Below are 22,065 nucleotides of genomic sequence, written 5' to 3'. Positions count from 1 at the left end.
GGGGTATAGAACTCAAATTCTAGTAAAAAGACCAGACTTAATGGTCCGACTGAGACTGGAGGAATCCCAGAAGGCACAGCCCCTGGGTTCTCCATTAACCCAGAACTAAAACCATTCCCGAAGCCAACTCGTCAGACGGAAATTAGACCAGACTATAAAACAATACTGGTGAAGAGTGTGCTTCTTAGTTCAAGTAGACATATGAGACTAAATGGGCAGTTCCTGTCTGGAGGCAAGATGAGAAGGCAGAAAGGGACAGGAGCTGGTCGAATGGGCATGGGGAATCTGAGGTGGAAAGGAGGAGTGTGCTGAGGTATTATAGGGATAATGACTAAGGCCACACAACAATGTGTGTACAAATTTTTATATGAGAAAATAACCTGAGCTATAAACTTTCACTTAAAGCACAATTAAATAAATAAAATTTATTCTTGTTAGATAAGAGGACTAATAAGGGGGGAAAAAAAGGCTAGTTTATATGTTATAAAATTTTTTTTTTTATATATATAGGCTGTGTTTATTCTATAGCTTCTAATTGATCTGATAATTTACTTGCAGATCTAAGTCAAAGGATTTTAAGGAGGTCATTGCAGTTTGATTATATCCTTATGCTTTCCAAGAATTGAGATATCTTTAGAATCACTGCAGTTACCCCTTTCATATTTTCTCCTTGTACTTTTCAATGGTTTGAATTCTTCATGCAGCCATATATATAAATCATATGTGTGCCTAATAATTTCTTTCTTTTTTTTTTTTTTTTTTTCCAAAGCTTCTTTCAGTTCTGATGCAGAGGGAAAGCTATTTTATCTGAGAGGATATATTTGTTTCCTTCGTAATTTCAGTGCAGATGAGAAGCATGTTTGCAAATGCCAGTGTTTTGTGCGGTCATTTCACATCAACAGCTTCAACGCTTCACAAAGGGTCTTTACAGTTCCGCCTTTTGGACGATGGCTGGATCCTAAGGAGTTAACATAGTTTAAGGCTTGAAAGAGAAAAATGTTCCCAGCAAAAAAGGCTTACAGCTGAATAATGAGTGCCAAGGTTGAGGCTGCTCTTTCTTGCTTTAGTGCGAGAGCGGTGTTATTCACAACTGCCAATCAGCTAATCTGAAAAGAATTTGCTCCTTACTGCATTTCCCCTTTATTGCCCCAACCCCACTGGTCTGGTGTACATTGCCTCCAGCTAGGAGGGTTTAGAAATAGCTCCTAAACAGACAACAAATGCTGGTCTGTGGATCAAAGGGCCACGGACACTGAAAAGAATGGGCTTTTGCCCACCCCATGTCCTTTTCACATTTAGCCTTTGCTACTGTCCTGAAAAGCTCAGGCTATGGCAGAAGGAGAAATTGCCTGTCAATTTCTGAAAATTCAACAGTGAGCTTTGACTAGAGATTCAGGGTGCAGGACTGGTCGTAACTCCCTGAGATATGGATGGTGAAAAGGAACTTTTTAACTCCAAAGGAAATGACTTTTAACAAAGGAGACTGTGGACCCTGCTGCCTAACCTGAGAAGCATTAAGGGTGAGGTGAGGGAATTAGACATCGTGATTTACAGTTGAAAACAAGGAGTCCTGAAGATGCAAACAAGATCTGTGTTCTGCAATTATCCCTAAGTTGACATTTTGAATAGCTTCACAAATGCTTTCCCTGTTATGCCAAATGTGTGTGTGTGTGTGTGCACAAGCATGCACGAGCAAGATTAGTAGATATATAAAAATAGATATATGTATAAATAATTGGAGATGTATCTTTTAACCAAGGAAGGAGTCCTAGCTTGCAAATTTGATTAATGCCCTAAGGTACTTTTTTTCCCTTGGTATATTCATGAAGCGCCAGTTAAGAATGTTGAAATTTATGTAGGTCTACTGGGGAGTAATTATCACTCAAAGCATTAGCAGTGAAAAATCAGAGTTCGCTGCCAGTTTTCCTCACTTCCAAAGCAAAGCTAAATACTCTCCCAGATTGAGGCAAAAGGCCTTGTTGATTTCTTGCACTATTTCACCAAGTGGCAATGCAGAGACGACACTGGCTTCTGAGGCTGATATTGCCATTCCACGGAAAACACAGAGGAGATACTCTCCAGGTTAAATCAGAAATTACTGTGTGCTCCAGACAGGGTACACACCTGGGGAATGTCTAGCTGCAGACCCGCAGGTAGGTAAAGGGGATGTTTGATCAAGCCTGAGGTGGTTTGTTTTGCTGTTGTCGTTAGTTCTGCAAGGCAGCCTGAAGTAAAGTGCAGGGATCTATTCAGATTGCTGGGGCAGGCTGGGGTGGATGGTCAGGTACACTTGCTAACTGTACTCTGATCCCACACCAGTGCGATTAATACGGAACTTCACTGCTGGCCAGCATCGCTGTCAGCCCCTGTGACAGGTCCACCACCCTATCTCTCAACAGCACCCCCTAAGCTACCAACCCCCTCTCTGCTGTTTCCCTGCCACATTCACCCAGGTCTCATTCCTCCCCTGGGGCCCAAACCCACCAGTAGACTTGCTGCTACTCCACTAAATTCCATCCCTCTTTTTTTTCACATCATTTTAATCTCTGAGAGAATGGAGAAGACAGGGCCATCAGATGGTCAGTGGCATTGCAGACCATGGATCATCTCACAAAGAGACAGATACAACAAAGCCACCCAAGCTGCAATCTAGCCCTGAGGAATGAGCAAATGCCTACACAGGTGCAGCGTCCGGTCATCCTAACAACAACAACAAAAAAAGCAGGTAATGGAATCAATTAATAGACTCCCCCCACCCCTTTAAAAAAAAAAAAAAAAACTGCCATCAAGTGATTCTGACTCAAAGCGACCCTCTAGAACAGAGTAGAACTGCCACATAGGGTTTCTAAGACTGTAATTTCTACAGAAGCAGGCTGCCACATCTTTCTGCCACTGCGTGGCTGGTGGGTTGGAACCACCGACCTTTAGCTTAGAAGCAGAGCATTTAACCATGGAGCCACCAGGGCTCCTTGAATGTATGCATAAAACCAAAACCCATTGCCTTCCTGTCGATTCTGACTCATATCGAGCTTACAGGACAGAGTAGAAGTACCCCACAGAGTTTCCAAGGAGCAGCTGGTGAATTTGAACAGCTGACCTTTTGGTTACCAGCAGAGCTCTTAACTACTGCACCTCCAGGGCTTGGAATATATACATAATGCCACTTAAATGTGGTTTTGTTAGAAATGAACTGCACTGAATCCATATGACTTGGACGTACATGTATACACATGTGTCTATAAATGTCACACATAGAGAAATAGAGAGTGAGAAAAGAAGGGAGAACGAGAGAGAGAGAGAGAGAGAGAGAGCGCAAGCAGGAGGGTGAGGGCACTCACTGTACTATAGGGAAAAAAATCATCCAAAGGATTCACTGCAATGCAGTTTTACATACAGGCCTGTAGGAGCAACCGGAATGTTATTAGACCATAAAAGCACATCAGGCTGATTTATGGTTTCTGATCAAGGTTTCTGTGAAAATTACTCTGCATCACCGGCTCAAGGTGACTGCTACCATTAATGTGTGGAAAATAAATGAGATGGGGAGGCTGATAGCAGAGGAAGGAGAGGAAGCGCTGAGGCAGTTTATACAGCACGGGTCCCCATTTTGTTTTACAGTGCAGAGAAGCCTGTCATCAAAATGATTGCTGTGGGGCAGGAAAGGCAATTCTTGGTAATTAGATCTTATGGCATGTAGCTGGTGCTTTCTTATACCGAATGTATCAGGATATTACGCCGAATGTGTCTGCTTTCTGCATGCCGTCTTCTTGTCTGCTCTCTGCTAATATTCAGATATGGTGGTCTATATTTGGGGGGGGGAAACACACTGTTTTACTGTTTCCCTGATTCTATTTCTTTTTAATAGTATTCATTCCCCCCTCAACTATTCTCCTGGCTCTATTTGTTTCTAATAGTATTCATCCCCCAAATAAATCATCTTCCAAATTTGAGACTTTCCAAGAGAACTGATGTCTTGGGATATTTTATGTTATCGGGTTGCCACAAAAGAGTTCCCCTGGCCTTCCCATTCCAGCTCTGTTTATAATTCATCACCAAAGCTTTTCATAGATGAATTGTCATGTTCCTTGTTTAAATGTAAACCAACACCATATATCACAAGATTCTCATATGAGATAGTTGCTGTGAAAGGTATGAAGGCTGCTTTCCTGAAAGAGGCCCTTCTCCTCCACCTTCTACTCTTTGCTCTTTTCATCGGCCGGAACCCTGAGTGAGCATTTGCTTATATCGGGTGCCTCCATATTGACTTACATTTGTGTTTAGGCTCTGTTGCTGGATTTTGACTCTATATGAGTCAGAATCAATGGCACTGGGTTTTTTGGGTATGCACTTAGAGAACCCTGTATTTTGGAATGCTTGAGGTAAAACTGAGCTCATTAAAAGACGTATAAATCTTATTACTCTACCCGTTTCTCTGAATCTGAAAACTAGCCCTGCGGTGCTTTTGTGTAGCATTCCACATCTGGAACACACCAGTGTCTGCTCTCACAGCTGGCTTCTGCTGCTGGGGTGGCTATTGAGAGACACGTCTTCAAGAAAACCCTCAGGCTGGAGAACAGTTGGCCCACCTGACCAAGAAGGAACTGAGACCTGAGTTTCCCTTACCCTAATTTTGTAAAGTAAGTGTGGGGTTTACTTTAGCTTTATCCAAAGAATTTGGTCTTTGTCCCAGGTTGCTAAGAGATAGCCTCTAAAACCTTGCAATTGACCCAGTAATCATAAGTGTTTTTGATGAAGGCTCCAGACCACACCTAACCTGACAGTTTATGCTGGTGAGGTGATTTTGAGTGGGGAATGTCCAGTCTAGAGGGACCCGCCAGGTGATACCACCCCATAATAATCACCTTATGATGACATGACAAAAATCCTCAATAAGAGCTCTGGACACTGAAGCTCCATGGGCTTCCTGGTTGGGGAAAGCCATGAGGTACACATGAGAGAGTAGCACATCTTTTGGGACATCCAAGCTCTGTGTTGGGAATCCTCTGAGATCTTGCCCTTTGTGTCTCTTCATTTGAATTCTTTTTTCTACAGTAAAACTATAATTGTAATAATAGCACTTTCCCTGAGTTGTGAGTTGTTCTAGTGAATGATCTAACCCAAAGGAGTGGTGGAAGTCAGATCAGAAGTGGGGGGGGGGGGGGCAGGGGAGACTATGTACCTCTGAACTATGGCTGGTACCCTTAGGGAGTAGAAAGAACTTCTGAATATGTAGCTAACAGGTTAAAAGTGGGGGAACACAGGGGGGCCCCGAGCTTGCAGCTAGCATCCTGAGGGATAAAGGGAAAACTCTGAATTTGTAGCTAGCAGGTCAAGTGTGTGGCCAGTGTCTGATATCTTGGGCAGAGCTCGTAGTCTGGAAGACCGTGTCATTTAACTTGTGACATTTGACCTAGTTCCAGGTGGTTAGGGTCAGAGGAAGAAATGCTACATGTGCAGCTGGTATCAGAAAAGAAGTGGCAGAGAAGAACAAAAAGTGAGGATTTGAATATATCCTTACAGTAAGCTTTTCATTTCAGTGGCACGTACTACTCTAACTACCCATCTTTGTATTACGGCAAGGCTGGATTTAGACTGTCATCCTTCCACACATACAAACACACACCAGAATATTAAGTGAGACAACATTCAACATTGATGCTTCTTACATATGTTGTCTAAGATTTCTGTTTCAAAACGTGAAACATAGTTACCACCCTACCCACAAAACCCAGACTACCAGAAGGTTTAATTGAGGCAAGGGATTCTAATATCTGGGCAGTGTTTTAAACTCTTCAAAAATGCTTTCACTCACTTCATCTCATTTATCTTCACAACAGTGCCAAGAGATCACTAAGACAGTCGTTATGATTTTCATCTTACAGCTGGAAACTCAAGCTCAGAGAAGCTAATTGTTTTCCCTGAGATCATTTCATTCACAGTAGTGGAGCCAGCTCTCATTTTCCTTGCCTTTATCTAGGTACATTAAAAAAAAAAAAAAGAAAGAAAAGAAAAAGAAAAAATTGCCATGGAGTTGATTTCTACTCATGATGACCCTATACATGTCAGAGTAGAACTGTGCTCCATAGGGTTTTCAATGGCTGATTTTTTGAAAGTAGGTCTCTAGGCCTTTCTTCTGAAACATCTCTGGGTGAGCTGGAATGAGCAACCTTTTAGTTAGTAGCCAAGTGTGTTAGCAATTTGTGTCCAGGGACTCGTCTAGGTAGGATTGTTGTTGTTAGGTGCCATCAAGTTGGTTCTGATGACCCTGTAGGACAGAGTAGCACTGCCCATAAGGTTTCCAAGGAGCGGCTGGTGGATTTGAGCTGCCAGTCTTTTGGTTAGCAGCTGAACTCTTAACCACTACATCACCAGGGCTTCCTGGGAAGGATGCTGTAGTTAAAAATAAAGAACAAAAGGCAAGACCTAGGCAGGGCTCCTAACCTCTTTGGTTTCCTTGCTTTGTTCAAATTCATATGAACTAGGAATTTTCTATAGCACCTTCTAGCACTATTTTCTTTTTTACAAAATCTTCTTACTAAATCACAGTATTCACAGATGAGTAACCAGTCCATATTAACATCCTAGAAGCAGAGAAAGGAACTACCTTCCCCAGGTACCTTCTTTCCCTTTCTCTAATGCATGCATATGCAGACATACACAACTCCCCACACACATACAAACACCATTCCATTTGGAAAGAGAAAAGTGCAGGACAGGACAGAAGCCAGAAACCTTAGGAGTATATGAGAATCTTAAAATGCCTGTTTTATTTTAAGATTAAAGTTTAGCTCTGAAAGTAATTACTAAACTCCATATAGAAAAGAAAGAACGTCTACAGATTCTAGAGGGATGTGCGCCAACGTAGGGCATCATCTGAGACATTGCCAGATTGCAATTGCTTGATGACTACGGCATAAGCTCAATGGATCCATTATCTCTTCTCTCCTGTGGGGTCATCCCCCCACTTACTCAGCTTCATTTAATTTGGTAAAAGCTACCTTTTACAGAAAAAGATTCTGTAATTAACTCGTTTCTTAACTCCAAGAGGACTATTAGCTGATCTTCAGGAAGGTGCATTTGTAAACACCAAAAATAATGGTATAGCATTTGGAATCTAGCCACTCATGAAGATACATGAATGTTAAAGAAAAAAAAAAAATCATTTTCTTGCTTTAAAAAAAAGTAAATTTTTTTTTCTTAAGAAATAGGTAGTCAATTGATCACAAATCTTTTCCCCTACCCTTAAAAAATGTTTTTTTGTTTTCCCCACAAGTCTGTCCTCTTGATGACCTCACTATAGCTTATGTGATGTCTATGGCCTGTTTCAGCCATGACACCTGGTCAGTGTTTCAGTAGCTGTATTAAGTTTGGTGGAGTATGTTGAGTTACGTCTCTTCCTCTCTCTGTCTTCCCAAAGACTCAATATCTGTAACTCCCTCTTTTCCTTCCATCCTCCTAGGAGGTGAAATAGTAACAACCAAGAGGAAACCGGAAACAATATTGAACAAATGGACTGTAAGTTCCGGTCACATGGAAAATATTTGGACAGGCCTCAGACTGTGACCACACTGACTGACACTTAAGATCTAGTGGAGGGAGAAGGACGGTGGTGCCACACCTGCGTCTGAGCAGTTTCAGGCAGTCACCTGTGCCGAGCTCCCAACTGCTCTGGAGTCAGCCAATCACCCTCAGGATTGCTCTGGGTGGATTAGAATCAATTGCTTTTGCCAATAATAATGAGCACTGCATATCTGATTTCCCAAAAAAGGCACTAAAACCTACAGCCTAGTTGAGAGAACCACACAAATGGCCTGGTGACGTGTGTGTGTGTGTGTGTGTGTGTGTGTGTAGAGGAACAGGTGAGTCAGAGGGGGAATGGAAGAAGATAGGGCCACCTTTCAAACAAAACAGCAGCTACCTACTGTCCTTTGCCCCAGGCAACAAATCAGTGAGGCCAAACTGCTTAAACCCCCAATCTTCATAATGCAGAGAGCAGACATTATCTCCCTCCATAGATATACGTTCTCTGTGCTTTTCTTTTTCCGTCTCTTCCTGTTTTAGAATTCTGATCAATTCTGCCATTTCTTTCAGATAACTGGCTAGAAATAAAATGACACTTTTTCTCTAAGGAAACATCTCATGGTAAGCAAAAACAATTTTTTTTAGGCGTGTTTAAATTTATGGCAGTGGATGGAAACAATTTGCCTCTCAGCCCTTGTAGCCCAAATCCCCAGGTCTGTACATTTCCTCAGGGAATCTGCTTACACAATGGCCTCATGTTTTGTCAGTTTTTCTGTAAAAATACCCAGTGATTTTTTTAAGTACTATCATTTTGAAAATTTCCGTTTATTCCAAGGCATCATCTAGTGGCCAATCAGACAAAAGAAGCAAGAAGAATGACAAAGTCCTTCAATAAGTGGATCAGAATCTTTCCAAACTTTACACGATAAACACAGTTTACCACAAGAAAGGCTTCGTTTTCCTTGTGTTCCTCACCCAATTTAGTAAACCTTCATATAAAGCTTTTCTATCCACGCAGCTCTCAGGCAAGAGAACACGTCTTAGAACACACCCTGTTTCACAGAGTTTAAAAACACATTAGGGCCACTAACCATTTTTAGGAAGAAAACCTTTTGTGGCAGGAAGGAAACCTGGTGGCACAGTGGTTAAACACTTAAGCTGCCAACTGAAATGTTGATGGTTTAAGCCCACCAGTCTCTCCACAAGAGAAAGATGTGGCAATCTCCTTTTGCAAAGAGTACAGCCTTAGAAACCCTATGAGGCAGTTCTACTCTGTGCTATAGGGTCGCCATGAGTCATAATGGACTCAACGGCAACCGGTTTTTGGCTTATTGTGGCAGGTTATGAATGTTCAAGATTGCTTGGGTATGGAAATTTAACTGTTCTTTCCTTTCTTTGCTGCAGAAGTTTAAACTTAAAGTGTCCCTTGCCTTCAAGGAGAAGTAAAACTATATTTTGGTTGATTAATTTTGCTTGTAAAGTTCAACAAGATCTGTTGAAAAAGATCCTGTGGAATGGTGAGGTGTATGGAGAAAGCGAAAGTGGGAAGACTGGGATATTTACTAACTACCTTGGTCAAAAGCAGAGAGGAAAAAAAAAAAAACTTCACTGGCAAACTAAAAAGAGATTCTACCTTGTACAGGAAAGAAGAGAGAGAAAGAAGAAAGAGCCATTGGGGTGTATCTAGGAAAAAGGTGAGTCTTGAATTGAAGCTTATTTCATAAGCATGACCTGTAGGCATCACTGCAGCTCCCTGAGGGGCACAGCTTGAGAATCCAGAAGCCTCCTGGGAACTAGACCTACACAGCAGATCACCAGCCACCATGTGCAGCCAAGTGTCAAGCTAGCTCTCCTCTCTATTAAGCCTAAAGAGGAGGTCCCTTTACTTCCAAACAACTTGACCTGAGATAGCCCAGCTGGAGCAATGCTTGGCCAGGTTCAGAGAATATACTGGGCCCCCATCTGTGTTAACCTGCATGGGTCCCACCATTCTCTACACATTCCACTAGGACTCGACTATCTAAAAGCTGAAGATAAGAAGAATGGGCTCTTGATGTTTAGGAAGGTGTAGAGTGGGCAGCCATGAATGGAACTAGCTAGAGACTCACTTAAGCTAATGTCGTGCTTTCTCCTCACGTGGAAAAGTTCTTAGAATCCACAAGAGGTCCAGCCCAGTTTATCAGGGTAGATTACTCAGTTGGAGTTTGAGATCCAAGCATGTTTACTTGTCTGGAGCGTCCTCTGTGCATATCTGTATTGGAACTCCAGTGTAATATTACTTTGAACCGTATAAAATGTCAAATTTTCAACCATTTTTGGGCCTCTAAAAATGGAAATTTTGTGTTGTTTAACATAATAGTATATGTGCAGATTGGGTATCAAGGAAGTGATGGCTACAGGATATCTACATAAGAAGAGCTCAGAAGAGGAATTCTGGTTGAAGGAAGGAGGAGATATCTAAAGAACTTATTATGAAGCTGTTTGCTTAGCAAACACATTGCTTTTATTTGGATTAAGTGTTTATTTGGAATATTCTCCTCCCCCTTTTCTCACCTAGCCGTCCTTGTCAATACCACTGATCCCAACCATTTTTCTAGTTCTGTCACATACATGACTAAAAATAGGTATGCCCCAGGGTTTTGCCTTCATGCCTTCTCTCTCTTTCTCTCTCTGTACTGTTCCTTTTCTACCCCAGTGACTTTAACTACGACACCAAAGGCTGAGATTCCCAAATTAACATATATGCTACCTAGCTTCCTCATACACATAGATCTACAGTCCTTCATTTTTTTTTTTTTTTTTTTAACGGCTTTACCTTTAAGCTCAATATGTCCCAATCCAAACTCTCTGGTTTCCCATTTGAGCAGAGAATAGTTCAATCCTAAACTCTGACTACTGTGTTTCAAGGGTCTCAAATTCATTTTTTTCCGAGATAGGTATCTCTGGTTGAGTGGCAGTGTGGCTTGGTTGATTATATCACCCTTCTCCTTGTCACCCAAATATGGAACTTCAAGTCACTTGTGATTTCTTCTCTATACCTTGTCACCAAACCCTGAATCATCCTACCTCCACGATGTCTCATTTCTTTTTATTAGTTCAGCAGCAGTAAGTTCCATCTATGTGCCATTCTCTTTACTAACTGTTGCTTCTCCTCTTTTTCTTCCCCTGGGTGTTGCCTCGGTTCAAGCCTTTATTACCTCCCACCTGGATTTGTGTACTGCCTTCACAACTGCCTCTCTTTATATAAATTCATCCCCTACATTGCTATCAAATGAATATTTCTCATTATTTGCACTTTATGGATCTGATGTAAAGAAGAATGATTCCTTACCAGGTGATATGGGAAAAAAGGAAGAAAGCTGTGAACTGGTACGAGGCTAGTCACCAAAAGGAGGGCAGAACACCACAGTTATTAGGAAAATCATAATGTCCATAATTTTCCACGGGCATGGCAGGCTCAGTTTTTTATTTTTTTTTAATTTTTTTTTTATGGCAGGCTCAGTTAGTATTCAGGTCATAGATGCACTGGTTTCAAGAGGAACAACCACGTTATGAACCTGAAATAGCAACGATTGTGAGGATGGTGTAGGACCAGGCAGTGTGTCCTTCTGTTGTACATGGGGTCACTATGAGTTGGAACTGACTAGATGACACCTGACAGCAACTCTTTCTCTCTCTCCCTCTATGTATATAACATATAAATATATGTTATATATGATATATATAAACATATGTATATTTTTAAATAATACTCATTGTAAGAAGTGAAAGAGTATAGACACATATAAAAACTTAACAACTTTACCCCACCCAAAATCTACTTCTCTTAGGCAGACATAGTTAAGACTTCTTTTTGGAAATGCTCATCTGTTTTGAATTTCTTGTTCTTTCCCAGACTTTTCCATGTTCTTCACTGGCATTTCTGACTCTGCCAGCTCTTAAATAGCAGCATTCACTAGTCTTCCCTAAATTATTTCCTTGTATTGTTCTATATATTTTCCTTGCTTGGTCTTATTTCACTTATTACTTCTAAACTGATGATTTTCAAATCTAGTATCTCTGACACAGAGTCTCATTCTGAGTTCTAAAAAGTATCCCTCCCTAAATGCTCCATAGGAATTTCGGTGAACATGTTCTCTTCCCCCAATATGTCCCCTTGCCTGCACTCACTTTTTATTGACCCATATCATCATTCTCCTAATTCCCTTGCCAGAAACTGAGAAGTCAATCGAGAATACATTGGACAAAGAGCAGTAAACTTGTGGATTCACAGCTTTAGTTTTTGAAGAGATGCAGTAGGATCAGCTGGGCAAGAGCAAACCGTGCCTTTACTACTGTTTTATGGTCTCCTTCTAGTAAATTTTAGACTGAATAAATCTTTGTTGTGAGGGACTGTCCTATGCATTATAGGATGTTTAGTAGCATTTCTGACCTCTACTCACTAAACGCCAGTAGTACTTCCCCCACCTCAGTCATGATGATCAAAAATGTCTCCAGACATTGTCAATTGTCCCCTGGGGGGGGCAGAATTCCCCCTGTTGAGAATCACTGGCCTAACACATATCTGGGCACATGAAAGCATGAAAGATAAATAAGAATATATATTGTATTTAGGGGGTGGCAAGTAATGGTAGGAAAGGGTAGCATTTAGCATTTTCTATCCCATAATTTAGTCTTGAGAAAAGAGGGCCCCAGTGGGTAGGCAGTGGGCCAAGGCAGAGAGGCTGCAATGTTGGGGCCTGTGGAGAAAAAAACAAAGGTCTCTACAAGGAAGAAATATATCACCTAGTAAGTAGTACAGCCAAACTTTGAACCCTGGTCTTTATGCCCAACTGAGAAAAGGGCTGTGTAGATTCCCCCATTTAAACATGATCAGAGCTTAATAATCTGAAGGCATATACAAACAGGACAGGAATGTGCACCAATATTTTCAAGTAAAATGCAAATAAATTTCACTGGTTCATTAAGGTGAGCAATTGTTTGGTATTTCCCCAAAATTGATTGCTGCCTTCCTGGAGATGGGAGACCCTTTGATGGAGAAGAAATGAGATGAAACTTCCTCTCTTCCTTGATCTGAGCTTGGGCACCAAGATTTAGAAGACAAAAGCAGAAACAACAACAGAAGGTTTTGGATTTAAATAAGCAGGTTTATTAGGACAGATCAAATCTATTTCCGCACTGAAATAAACAACATGTGAGAGTCATAATGGAAACGCAGAAATCATAAATAGCAAAGCTAAAGCCAACTCAGCAGCACTATAAAAGATCAGCAAAGAGGCATGACCGAGTGTTGAAAATAAAATAGGCTCTGAAGAGACGTACTGAATATAGGAATTTTTTGTTGTTTTTATAAAGCCACTGTAACAAATGATGGTAATAGTAGCTTTGTCAGGCTGCTAAAAAGCTGGGTATCTCAAAAAATGATTCTGTCTTCCCTAGCAAAAATGGTATTAAATTGAAAATGGGATATTTATTTCCCTTTTTAACACAGCAGGAATCACTTAAAGCAAATAAGTCTAACTACGCTGCAATGTGAAAACCACTGACGCTGTTAGAACTGACCATTGTCATTATCCACACAACACATTAAATGCCCTCAGCGTGCTTAACAACCATCTTCTACTTCTGGTTTCAAAACACTGTTTATCCTCCCCCAAAGGAATCTTTTAAAAGGTTTTGAAACAGAAAGGAAGGTCCTCAACTATTCTCCCTCTCTCATCTCACCCCGTCCTGACACCTAAGGCCAGAAAGAGAATGTTGTTGTTCAATGACATCTAGTCAGCTCCAACTCACAGTGACCTTATGTTTACCAGAATGAAACATCACCGGGTCCTGAGACATCTTCACAATGGTCGCTATGTTTGAACCCATTGTAGCAGCCATTGTGTCAATCCATCTCATTGAGGGGCTCCCTCTTTTTCACTGACTCTCTACTTTACAAAGCATGATGCCCTTCTCCAAGATTGGTCCCCCCTGACATCATGTCCGAAGTAAGCAAGACAGAACCAAAATGCAGCATAAAGATTAGGCTCTAAATGTGGAAGGACTTACCAATTAGATAGTCACTTTTGTTCAGTGTCTCCACTGTGTCAAGAATTTTCATCAGGTTCTGTGAAAGTAAAAACAGAAAATTCAAATAGCATTTTATCTTGAGCTTGACAATTGTTAGAAAAACATACAACAGGCCCGTGAAGCAACTGCATGTTTACAAAGCAGGATGCTTAGACCCGTGAGAGCATGACAGCGGAGGAGACAGAGGAAGCTCCTGAATCGTCAAGGGGCCTCAATCAATGAAGTCTTTTAAGAAGAATGTTTAATTGTTAAAGTGTGCATGACAGATACTCAAAAGCAAAATAGACCCTTATCAACCTGAGGGAAAAAGATTTAGCAGCACTTGAAATCAGAGGAGAAAATTAAAGCACATTAGCATGGCTGCACTTGTGACTTTTAGCAAATGGCCCAATCTCTCTGAGCCTCAGTTTTCTCATTTATAAAATGGTGCAACCTTAATTCCTTCTTCATAGGTTGGTTGTGAAGTTTAAGTGAGATAATGCGACTTGCATATGCACAAGAAATGTTATTACTTCCAGGACAATGCACTTTTAAACAGGCAGAAAAGAATTGGCCAAATAGATAAAAAGTAGATGTCTTTTGAAACTAGGATTTGAGATGACCTGTTTTCCTTCTTTCTACTTTTCTGCATTTTCTATAATGAACATATATTATTTTATAATCAGTAAAACCTTGACATTTAAAACAGATTTTAAATTTAAATGTATTGAATGAATTATTTGGCAAGATTGTTGTCGTTTTTGTTAGATGCCGTCCAGTTGGTTCCAAGTCATAGCGATCCCATGAACAACAGAATGAAACACTGACCAGTCCTGTGCCACCCTCATAATTGTTGCCATGATTGAGCTTATTGTTCCAGTCACTGTGTCAATCCATCTCACTGAGGGTCTGCCTCTTTCTTGCTGACTCTCCACTTTACCAAGCATAATGTCCTTCTCCAGGGCCTGGTCCCTCCTGATAAAATGTCCAAAGTATGTGAGACATAGTTTCGCCATCCTTGCTTCTAAGGAGCATTCTGGTTGTACTTCTTCCAAGACAGATTTGTTCATTCTTTTGGCAGTCCATGGTATATTCAATATTCTTAGCCAACACTACAATTCAAAGGTGTCACTTCTTCTTTGGTCTTCCTTATTCATTGCCCAGCTTTTGCATGCATATGAGGCGATTGAAAACATCATGACTTGGATCAGGCACACCTTAGCCCTCAAGGAGACATCTTTGCTTTTCAACACTTTAAAGAGGTCTTTTGTAGCCAGTTTGCCCAATGTGATGCATCTTCTGATTTTTCAACTGCTGCTTCCGTGGGGGTTGATTGTTGATCCCCGTAAAATGAAATCCTTGACAACCTAAGTCTTTTCTCCATTTATCAGGAAAAAGGACCGAGCAGTCTACTTCTGAAAAGAATTAGCCAGTGAAAATCTTATGAATTCGGCAGGATAATAAATGTTAATGCAACTCACATAATCAAGTGGCTTTCAAATGTACAAATCCTTGATTATATTGAATACTTATTGTGCCAAACACTGTCCTAGGTTACATACAGAAATAGAAAAGTATTCTGCTGGCCCTCAGGGAGGTTAATCTTGTTAATGAATTCATCCTCTCCTCCTTTCTCTCTACAACAGAAGTTACCAGTACCAATAAACCCATGCTATGTACTTTTTTTTTTTTTTAATGTACATAGGCCTGGATGAAAAAGGTACTAAAGTCAGTTAAAGTTTCAAGCTCAAGAATTAGACTGTGAGTTCAAGTCCTGATTTAATTTCAACAAATCTTTATTTATTTAACTTCCTACTATGTGGTGGGTATTTTCTAGGCACGGTAAATACAGCAACGAACAAACAACAAAAGTGTAGCCTTGGGTATGCTTTTGTTATCTTTCTGTCTCTGTTTTCTTACCCTTGCAACAAGGAGAATTAAATAATCCATAAAATGTGTCTGGTGTAAAGCAAGTACACAGCCTTCCTTTGTATTAAATATTCCCCGTCAGTATTCAAACATACTGTTAAATCTCCAATTTTCAAAATTATAATAAATTTTCTTTGATTCCACATCCCCCTCCAGCTACCAATTCATTTTTCTCCCACTGTTTATTAGTTACATTACCGGTAAGAGTTGTCCATACTCAACATCTTCAATTCCTCCCCTTTCACCCTCTCTTGAACCTACTCCAAACAGGCTTTGACACAGAAACTGGTTTTGTCAACAAGGCCTCAATTTGCAAACAGTATGCCTTTGTGCAAATTAGAACACGGTGCCTCTCTGGGTGGCTGCATTAAAAATAGCTATGCCCTCCGAATAGATGCGTCAGTGTAGGAGTGTTTCTCCCCAACTTACCTATTTAGCTAGGCACCTTTGTACTAGGTAGAACCTACACCTCTATAATGGTCCTGCTTGTCATGATCACCAGTGACCTCTGAGTGGTTCAAGCTCATGGTCAATCCTCCATCCTTATTTTTCCTGTACCAGCAGCAGCTCATGCCATGGCTGATTACTCCTTCCTCCTTGAAGCATCTTCTATACAGCACACTCTCCTTGTTTTTCTCCTTCTCCTTGATGGTTTCTCCTTGTCTCGCAGATCTCAACACTACAGTTGCTTCAGGGCTTAAGCCTTGAATGTATTCTATCTTCTATCTAAAATAACCCCCCTGTGCAACCTATCTAATCTCATGGATTTTAAAGCATTTTTATGCTGACAAGACCAACATGTATATCTCTAACCTGGACAACTCCTGTGAGTTCTAACTCCTGTATCCACCTCTCTCTCAGTGTCTAATCTTTACCTGAGTATCTAATAGGCATCTCAAAGCTAACAAGCCTAAGATTGAGTTCCTAACCTCTCCCCTCATCCCAACCCTCAATGTGGTCTGCCCATCCTGCCAATTATTCAGAGCAAAAGCCTTCATGTTATCTGGAATTCCTTCTTTCTCTCATACTCCACATCCACCTGTCAACATATCTATGCCCATCCTGCCAATTATTCAGAGCAAAAGCCTTCATGTTATCTGGAATTCCTTCTTTCTCTCATACTCCACATCCACCTGTCAACATATCTATCTATCAGCACTGTCTTCAAATATTAAAGGAGATCAACAACTGTGCACCCTCCACTATTCATACTTAGTCCAAACCATCACTGTCATTCATCTGTGCTTTCCGTTGCTCCCTAATTGTTGAAACTGCTTCTGTTCTGGGCCTCTTTCAATCAATTTTCCACATATGACAATGTGACCCAGTTAAAATTTTAGTCAGGTTATGTCACTTTTCTATTCAAAACCTTCCAATGGTTTCCTATCTAATCCAGTGATCATTATGCCACACAAGCCCCCACTGCCCAGCCTGGCCTGCATTTCCTCTCTGACCTCATCTCCAATGCCCCCCACCATACACACACTGTTAATTCCTCACCCGCCACATTTGCTCATTCATTCATTTTTCCTTGAACACAAAAGATATACGCCCACCCACCATAGAGACTTTCTACATGCTGTTACTACCTCTCATTCACTCCTTTACTTTCTTCAGATATCCCCTTCTCAGTGTGGCCACTCATGACTACCCTATTTAAAACGGCAGCCCTTCATTTTTCTTCCCAGCCTTATTACCCCAGCACAAGGACTGGGGTCTTTCTTTGTGTTAACTGCTCTATCCCTAGCACCTAAACCAGAGCATGGCAGTTAGTAGGTACCCAACAAATATTTGTTGAATAAACGACAAATGATTGAATGAACAAATTATTAACAGTGGCATAGCCCTTCACTTGAGAACTGTCCCCAAGCAGCATCACCAAATAAGACTCAGGAAGGTGACAAGTTGAGTCCAATGATACAGCAAGTGACTGGCTATTCTCTTGTCATAGGGCAAATGCCTACAATGACATGGCAAAAATCTCAGGGCTGGAAAGTAAAGGAAGCAGCAATTTCCATCTGTCAAATTTTCCTAATTCGTATTTCTTTTATTCTCAAACAATCAAATCAAACTCAGGTGTCTATAAAAAGGTTCCTAAAGAGATGAGTGAAGTAAATCAGAGAGGTTTAATGAGTTTAGGTTTAAAAGTATGTAATAATGAGATATGCAGAAGTAAAGACATGTTGAAGTTCATTGTTGTCAGCAGTATCCTGTTCTCGTTTCCTTTCTTCTCACCCCTTACCATTATGCATGATCATATGATCAGTTCTGAACAATGAGATGTTAGATAAGGCAATGAAAAACTCCTAACCCCTGGGTGATCCACCTTGCCAAAAAAGTCATGCTGGAAGCCTCAGTTTGAAAAGACAGAGGCACAAAATTACTGAAGTCCAGGATTATTACTGAGGCACCATGTAGAGGACAGTAGCCCTGGAGAGGAGCTTAGACCTCCAGCAAGTTTTGTGTAACCAAAAAAACAGATTTGATTTTCAAAGCCACTAACATGTGGTGGTTGTTTGCAGTGGAAGTTAAACTAACCTATCCTAATAGATTCATGGAAATAAATGTAAATATGTATATCAAAGTGTAAAAAGAATTGCATAGATTGAGGAAGGAAGGAGCTGTGTTGTAAAAATTGGAACATCATGAGCTAAGTAAGGGCAATTTTAACAACATGCAAGAGCAGTCCATTATGACAAATTGTATATGAGAGGGAATGTAATGACATATATAGAACGTTGTAATAAGTTGCAACAAAAAGAGGGCTCCACTGAGATGCATATACTTAAAAAAAAAAAAAAAAAACACTGCTGTCAGGTTGATTCCAACTCATAGAAACTCTATAGAACAGAGTAGAACTACCCCATAGCATTTCCAAGGAGCGGCTGGTGGATTTGAACTGCAAGAGGGGGGTCTAATTAAATGCAAATTATTCTTCTTGTTTGAGTTTGTTCCCATGTTGTGTGTGGTGTGTGTATTAGTTCTTCTTCAGGCAAATGTGTTATTTATAATAATCATATAGCTTCACCACCTGTGCCTACTGTACCTTAACCCTAGGCCTCCTCTAATGCACTGGCTTTTCCAAAACTTCTCTGTCCCTCTTACCCTGAGGCACACAGAAACTTCTAGGTGTACAATATTCCAATCATAGGCTGTGGTAAATGAAGAGTGTTATCTCAGGCCACCTCTCTGCCTGATGACACTGCTCCTTCATTCTACTCTACTTTGGCTACAACATTATGTTTCCATGTTCTATACCTAACAGCAAGCCTCTCCCAGAATCCCAAATGGGAAATAGAGCATGGGTCCCTTCTGCTTTTTTAGGCCTTCTACTATACTTTCTACCACTTTTCATAGCAAAGTATTTTTTTTTTTTTACTATACTATCTACCACTTTTCATAGCAAAGTATAGGAGGTTAAAGGATTCCTACACCCTGTACCAGAGCCCTGGTGCCATCTTAATCCTATCTTGGCCCCCTTCCAACCATCTTACAGTATTTCTGCAAGTCAAAATTTAACAATCATTACAGATGAAGGAAAACGTCCCTGGTACCATATCCAGTGCTTGTTCCTGCTTCAAACTCAGTTATCCAAAATTTGGTTTCACAGATTGTACAAATCCTTCTACCACCTCCATCCCCACCCAGTTCCATAAAGCCTGGTTTTTGCAAATCGAAAGTCTTCATTTTCAGACTATTTTCTAGCTTAAACATGTAAAAACTCTTGAAATTAAAAAAAAAAAAAAAATAGTCGACTAAGTGTTTGTAGAGAGTCTCCCTCTAAAATAACGTATGTCTTGCTTTCAGTGGTAGAGCTCCCCACCCTGCTTGTCAACCAGGGAAAAATAAGGTCTCAAGAAATATTGATCTACTTTTTAAAAATATTTTGTCTATTAAATGCATAATTTTCCCAGAATCTACTCTATTTCTGCAATACTTAGTTCTCCCAAATAAAAAGATGAAACTTCAACCTGGCTAGCTGAAGTAGAAAGTTAATCTAGAGAAAATTCACTAGAGCTGGCTCATCCAGCTCTGGGGAAATGACTAACTAGATATAATCATCCTACACCAACCACTGGCCTGCAGTGTGCTTCCCGGAAGGAAAACTATTATTTGGATTTAAGACTCAATATCTCATAAGACTGGAGATCCAAAACAAAATCTGTGCAAAGATTTAGACTCACAAGGCCACTAATTTTTTAACTAAACCAGTGAGTTCTTCCTGCCTACCACCTCCATGGAAATTCTGATGGCTTAGTGGTTAAGAGCTACTAACCAAAAGGTCAGCAGTTCAAATCCACCAGGTATTCCTTGGAAACTCTATGTGGCAGTTTCACTCTGTCCTATAGGGTCACTATGGCAATGAGTTTGACTTTTTGTTTTTTTGGTTTACCATCTCCATACCTGACAAGTCTCTGGTACATAGTTTACTTCTACTCAGTTCTTAGAAATACAGAACTTTAGCCCCACACATTATTTTGCTCAACTTTTACCAAAAGAAGAACAATTTTCTATAACATTTAAAGCCCCCTTGGATGAATACTTCCAGGGAAAGAAGTTTTCACATCTCGTGAGTGAATGGACTCCATTTTCCGAGTTCTAATTGTTTCATTTAAAAAAAAACTGAGTTGAAATTTGCCTCTCAATAATTCATCTTCACTAATCAAATTTTGTCTTTCATAACTGCATAGCATAAATCTAATCCTACTTCCACTTAAGAACCCTTTAAATATTTGAAGATAATCTAACACAGCCAACTATGGGTATTCTTCTTGAGGGTGAACATTTTGCATTGTCCTCAACTTTTCCTTGAATGACATGCTCTTCAGATCTATTACCATCTAGGTTATTATCCACTAATCACTCTCAAGTTTTGCCACTTCCCTCCTAATGTGTCATTCAGTACTGAACACAACAGAGCAATGTAGAATATATTAGGAGTCTTTCCTTCAGTGATATACTATTTGTTTTTTGTTTTTATTAAGGCTTAACACATATACGGTGAAGTGTATGAAGTCCAAACTAACCTTAGTTATGTACACAAGCACACAACATCCCACGAGCATTCCCTTTAATTCCCTTCCAATCAGTGCTCCTCCATACCTAAAGTAACCATTAACCTGGCTTCTATTATCATTTAATATTTTTGCTTGTTTTGAATTCCTACAGAAATATGCAAAATGTGCTTTTTTTTATTTGACTACTTTTGCTCAATACAATATCTGGGAGAAATCAATTTAATCTTTTTTATTTCTCTGTAATATTCTATTATATACGTATACCAAACTCAAAACCAAACTCATTGCCATCAAGTGGATTCCAACTCATAGTGACCCTATAGGACAGAGGAGAATTGCCCCATAGGGTTTCCAAGAGTGGCTGGTGGATTCAAACTCCTGACCTTTTAGTTAATAGCCTTAGCTCTTAAACACTGCACCACCAGGCCTCCATATAAATATGCACAATGTATTCATCTAGTTTCCTGTTGATGAACATTTGGATTATGTTCAGTTTGGGACTATTATGAATAAAGTTGCTATGAGCATTTTTGTATATGTCTTTTAATGAACAGATACAGTCATTTCTCTTGGATATACACCCAGAAGTTGGCTGCTTGGTTATGGGGATGGGACATTGCATAGGTTTATCTTTAGATAATAAAAACATTTTTCCAAAGTGTTTGCAACAATGTACATTTCTACCAGTAAATTATGCTCTACATTCTCGTCAGCACATTGAATTGTCAGCCATTCTGGTGATGTGTAGTCATATTTCATCATAACTTGTATTTCCCTAATGAGAACTGATGTTGAACACATTTTCACATGCTTATTGGCAATTTGGATATCTAGGTTTGGTAAGCCCTTGTTCAAATTTTTTTGCTTATTTATTAATTGGAGAGCTTTTCATTTTCTTATCAACTTGTAAGAGCTCTTTATATATACTGGACACTATTCCTTTGTTAGCTATATATATTGCGAATATGTCCTTTCAGTCTATGACTTTTCTTTATACTCTACTTATGATATTCTCAAGGAGCCCTGATGGTACTGTGGGTCAGTGTTCAGCACCAAAAGGTAAGCAGTTCAAACTTACCAGTTGCTCAGCAGGAGAAAGATGTAGCAGTCTGCTTCCGTAAAGATTCCAGCCTTGGAAACCTCATGGAGCAGTTCTATTCTGTCCTATAGGGCCCCTATGAGTTGGACTCAGCAGATTTATTTATTTATATTTTTAATTTTAATGGCACTCTCTAATGAGGTGCAATTTATCAGCCATTTCTTTTATCTTTAATGTTTTCATTTCTGTTTAAGAAATCTCTAACTCCTATTCTATGTTTTCCTCTAGAAACCATATTGTTTTACATTTTACATTTACATCAGTAATTTAATAAAAGTTAATTTCGTGTGTGGTGTGAGGTAGGTGTTAAATTTCATTTGTTTTCATATGGATATTCAGTTGTTACACTGCCACTATTGAACAATCCTATTTTGTACCATTGTTTATCCTTATCCTTGCACCAATATCACACTGCTTTATTTGTGGTAGCTTTGCAGTAAGGAATCG

This window comes from Elephas maximus, chromosome 10, assembly GCF_024166365.1.
Source record: "Elephas maximus indicus isolate mEleMax1 chromosome 10, mEleMax1 primary haplotype, whole genome shotgun sequence".
Lineage (NCBI taxonomy): Eukaryota > Metazoa > Chordata > Mammalia > Proboscidea > Elephantidae > Elephas > Elephas maximus.
Note: the sequence above shows the minus strand (reverse complement) of the source record.